This window comes from Pteropus vampyrus, unplaced genomic scaffold (genome assembly GCF_000151845.1).
Source record: "Pteropus vampyrus isolate Shadow unplaced genomic scaffold, Pvam_2.0 Scaffold17, whole genome shotgun sequence".
NCBI classification, from domain to species: domain Eukaryota; kingdom Metazoa; phylum Chordata; class Mammalia; order Chiroptera; family Pteropodidae; genus Pteropus; species Pteropus vampyrus.
In genome coordinates, this window is record NW_011888798.1 from 6,679,752 (window position 1) to 6,684,772 (window position 5,021).

Sequence of the window (5,021 nt, forward strand, 5' to 3'; positions counted from 1 at the left end):
AATGGAGCTTGCAGGATTAGAGTTTGTGGTAAGTGAATGTGAAGGCCTAGGACATGACTACTGTAGACTTTATAAACACTGTATGCTAAATTTATTTTTAAAATTTCTTTATTTAATAATAAATAAAACTTAGCTTGCTATAACTTCTTACTTTATAAACTTTTTAACTCTTTTTAACTTTTGCAATAACTCTTGGCCTAAAACGCAAATTGTACAGCTGTACAAAAATATTTTTTGCTTTACATCCTTATTCTACAGTTGTGAGTAATGCTCTTGCATTATGACGCTGCTGACCACTAATATGGTGTCAATGCTACAACATCACCACAGCTGCAACATCAACAATGCTATGACGTCACCACACCTACCACGTCACCACGGCTACAATGGCACTATGACTACAATGTCAGTAAGCAATAGAAATTTGTCAGCTTGGTTATAATCTTGTGAAACCACTGGCTATGTGTGGCCCCTTGTTGACCTGAACGTCATTATGCAGTGCATGACTGAATGGCTTTATCTTCATAGTAGAAAGTCAACGAAAATGCGTACCATAAAATATACATCAAGGAATGGCAATATAATAATTTTATTTAGATAAAATGGTATGGGAAAATTAGAAATAGAGAAAAGTAGTAAAATAGAAAGTCAAATAAATAGAAATAAATACTAAATGATCCAGACAAAATGGATCGAACTGGTTGATTGTGGGAATCTGGGTATTAACTGGGCAGCAGGTAAGCATGAGAATACTGTTTTTCTTAAAAACTCTTAAATAACAAGTAAGCTTTTTTTAAATTATTTTTTAAATTTTTAATCGTTTATTGGGGTAACATTGATTAATAAAATTATATAATTTTCAGGTGTACATTATCATTTGACATCTGTATATTCTATTTTGTTTACCACTCAGAGTCCAGCTTTCTGAAGCTACCATATATTTGATCCCCTTTACCCACTTCACCCTCCCCCTTAACCCTATATTTGACACCCTTTACTCCATCTACCTCCCTCCTTCTCTCCCACCCCTTATTCTCTGGTAACCACTAGTCTTTAGATCATGTCCATGAGTCTGTTTGTTTGTCCTTCTCATGTGTTGCTTTTAGGTTTATATCCCACATATAAGTGATATCATATGATTTTCAACCTTTTATGTCCGGCTTATTTCACTTTGTATGATTATTTCAGGGTCCATCCATGTTGTTGTAAATGGCAGTATTTCATCTCTTCTTATGGCTGAGTAATATCCCATTGTATATATGTACTACAGCTTCTTTAGCCAATCATCTATCTTGGAACACTTCTATGTCCTGGCCACTGTGAATAATGTTGCTATGAACATTGGTGTGCAAATATCTTTGTGGATATGGGTTTTCAAGTGTACGAGTAAGCTTTTTAAATCATGCACATCTGAGAAAAATAAAACTAAATTTAAACAGAAGTAGAAGAAAGTGGGGACAAAAAAAGAGGAGAGAAACATGTCATTAGGTTCCCTCGCTGCACTTCTCTGAAAATCTTGGAGACAACTTGGTCATAAGAGGTGAAAGTCTCTGAGGGCCAGAGGAGGAGCCAGTCACTAGAGGCTGACCCCTCAGAGAAGGCTGGCAGCTCAGCAGCTGCAAGGGACTGTGGGAAGCACAGCCACACTAGTCATCCAAAGGAACAGAATCCAGAAAAAAAAAAAGTTGCAAAAAAAAAAAGTGCAAGCAGCAGCTCTGATTGTGAATAGTTAAGTCCTTTTGTACAACCTCCAAATCCATCAACACTAGAAGAGGGGTCTTGCTAACCAAGCTGAGCTGTATTGAAAGTGTCAATGTAAATAATACCAGGGACAGTGTTATGAACGTCCTCACATGCTTCTTGATTAGCTGGCTAAAAGACGTTACAATAGAAAAAAGTCTAACCAAGTGCTATAACTATAGAAATATATTTTGCCAACTAGAATATATTTAATAAAATTATAAGTGCATGTTACAGGTAACAGTTTGGGGGATATGATCTGAAGGACACATAAAAAATCCATGCAACTTAAAATATGTGTTTCACAAGTTTGTTAGATGTTGAATGTTCCCCCTTCTTGACCTCACACATAAAATTTCTAAGGAGATATGGTGCATGTAACTAGCAAGACATGGTATAGTAATGTTTAAAAAAGAAAGAACAGGCCAAAATGAAGTCACTTTTGCTAAGCCATGTCACCAAAACAAAACTTAATAACTAACCTAATTGCAGTTTTGGCCTCTCCCAGGAGTGGAATTTTAAACCAATGTCTGGAATTTCCAGATCAGTACCAGTAAGGTAATCTGCACGATAAAATCCCTGTCATTCCCTTCCCCACAAAAGATGACCTGGCCTAAAAATAATTATTTCTTTCCTTTTGCTAATAACTCCCCTATAACACCCTTCTGCCTATAAAAACCTTACGATTTGTACAACTTCTCACAGGGCCCTTCTAGTTGCTAGATGAAAACTGTCTGGTTCATGAATTGCTTAATAAAGCCAATTAGATCTTCAAATTCGCTGTTGAATTTTGCTCTTTAACAGTATCTAAGAGCTCAGGTCTTAGAAGTAATCAGATTAAGGTTCGAAGTCAACTTCACTACTTCCCTATATTATGACCTTACAAAATGTTCTTTATACTGTCTTTGCTTGTTTTTGTAAAAAAACTGGTATAGTAATAATGAAAAGTTATACATCTTTAAGGATTATGAGAAATCACTTAGCACTGTGTCTGGCATACAGAAAATGTTAAATAATAATAGCTATTACAGTATTCTCAGGGAAGGTTTACAGAAAAACAAGGGCAAATAAACTAATATGTGTTGTGCTCCTCATGTTCTAGAAAGACTATAAATACCTTTTTTTAAACTTCACAATTCCGCCAAATTAACAAAGACGGTAACTGGTAGAGTTTGGACTATCTGACTTCAAAGGCCATGCACTTTCCACAAAATTCCTAACCTAAATTCTGTTAGTGTATCATCAAAGATTAATCTATCAGATCAAAATCCCATCTCTCTTTCTGATCTCCACATGCCACTTAGAAAGAAAAAGCCCTTTGAGGACATGGTACAGCTGAGAGAAAATGTTTGATCAAAAGAATGAAATAAGCAAAGCCCCAGAAAATTTGGCCCTACATAGAGGATTGAATGCAGGGGACCCCAAGTACCAGGCAAGCTCACCCAGATGCCAAGGGATTGGGGGAGATGAAGAGGAATAAGAAGAAGATAAGAAACAATTTAGAACTGTGGATATGAACTACAAAAGCAGCCCGACTGGAATCCACATACTTCCCAGGCCAAATATTTAAATTTAGAGTTATATTAGAAGTCTTACTATTTACTTATTAGTATATCAAACATTAAAAAGTTAGTTTATTCTAGTTAATACTTAGGGATATCAGTCATGCACACTGCATACTCTTGAGTTCTGTAGAAATAGAAAAGAACATTAATACAGTCTTTATCTTCAGGTAGTTTACCAGGTGGTGCTTCTGATAAGACATTCTCAGATAAAAATGACACTACAATATACTACAGTGTTTGAGAAGCTTCTAATGAGTGGTACTCACAATACCTATGGAAGGAACTCAGAAAACCAAGACATGATTGTCTGTTGAATAAACCAGGGAAAGTTTTACTTGAGGTAAACCTTACAAATAGATTTGAAATAAAGGGAGAGGCAAGATTTTGGAGGAGGCAAAGGAGGGAATTAATGGGCATGAGGATACCACTGTATGTTGGAGGAGCAATGATTTGCTTTGGATAGAAACAAGAATTTAGGCTAAGAAGTTATAAAATATAAGGCTGGAAAAAGGTTGTTGCTGAATGATAGAGAACTTTAATGTCAGGCCAGGTCATGGTGTTTGAGCTTTACTTTCTACTAGGAAAAGAGCCATTAAGGTTTGGGTTTGTTTGCTGTCTTAGTCAAGAAATGATGATCAAAACTCCATTTTTCATCTGTTTTCCCCAGTTTGATCTATAGATTCAAAATGCAATCCAATAAAATTCCAGAACCTTTTTTTTTTTTTTTTTGTAGCCATTGGCATGGTGATTCTAAAATTTATATGGAAAGGCAAAGGAACTGGAATAGCCAATTCTGAAATTCGGAAAAAGAACAAAGTCAGAAGCCTTACATTACTTGCAAGATTTACTCCAAAGCTACAGTAATCAAGGCAACGTTGTTTTGTGAAAAGGACAGACACATAGATCAATCAAACAGAATAGAGAGCCCAGAAATAGATGACAGAAATATAGTCAACTGATTTTGACACTAGTTCAAAGGCAATTCAATGGAGAAAGCCCTTTTAACAAATGGTGGAAGAATAATTGGACATCCTGCAGGAAAAGAAGAACTTTGATCCATACCTCACGCTATATTTTAAAAAAATAATTTAAAATAGTCAGAGACCTAAAGGTAACATGTAAAAGTATAAAAAACTTCTAGGAGAAATTTGCTGTACATTGGGTTTGTCAAAGGGTTTTTAGATATAACATCAAAAGCACAATCCATAAAAGAAAATGTTGGTTAATTGGCACAAAATTTTAAACTTTTGCTCTGTGAAAGACAGTGTTAAGAGGATGGAAGGTAACCTGTAGAATAGAAGAATATATTTGTAAATCATGGATCTGATAAAATGCTTATACAAATAATACATAAACACTCCCCAAACTCAATAATTAAAACAAAACAAAACACCACAATAGAAAATAGACAAAACATTTGAACAGACACTTCACCTAAGAAGACATATAGATAGCAAATAAACACATGAAAGTATACTCAACATCAAAAGTTTTCAGAGAAATGCAAATTAAAAACACGAGATGTTACTATATACCTATTAAAATGGTTTAAAATTTTTAAATCTGACAATATCAAATGCAGATGAGAATGTGAATAACTGCTCATACACTGCTTGTGAGAATTCAAATGGTACAGACATTTTGAAAACAGCCTGTTCGTTTCTTTTAAAGGTAAACGTACACTTAACAAGTGACCCAGCAACCCACTACTATGTA